Genomic DNA, 530 nt, shown 5'->3' on the forward strand with positions numbered 1-530 from the left:
TGGATCGGTGTCGCAGAGACCTAACGAGGCATCCCCACACCACGCCAAGGCCCCCACTCGGAGGGGTATTATGCCACCGACTAGGAATCAAGCAACAGTCACCCAAGCTCGCGCTCAAAGGCAGTCTGGCACCTTCATCCCTTCCCATGCTCACCCACGGCTCCCCCCCTATATATACATATTGCACAAGGAGCTTGGTGACAGCAACACCCATTGCTTTCCCTGAGGATGTATATTTCTTAGTATGCGCACGGCGTCGAGGCACAGGTGAAGCCAACGGGGCTAGTTTCTGCGCCCTATGTCGAGGAAAATCAAGGCAACGGGCTAGTGTATGGGCACAACGTCGAGGAGACTCAAGGAGATGGGGCTAATTTTCAGGTCACCGTTCGAGAAATCAAGGCAACGTGTTGGGGGGGATGGCCTCTTTCATGGGTCGTGGGGCTTGGCTTGGCATGCCTCGTGTGTGCTCGATACAGCCTCACGATTCTTATTTGCCCATCAACCATGCCGGGCACCTATGAGAATGAGAC

This window comes from Lactuca saligna, unplaced genomic scaffold (genome assembly GCF_052625555.1).
Source record: "Lactuca saligna cultivar CGN05327 unplaced genomic scaffold, ASM5262555v1 scaffold_21, whole genome shotgun sequence".
Lineage (NCBI taxonomy): Eukaryota > Viridiplantae > Streptophyta > Magnoliopsida > Asterales > Asteraceae > Lactuca > Lactuca saligna.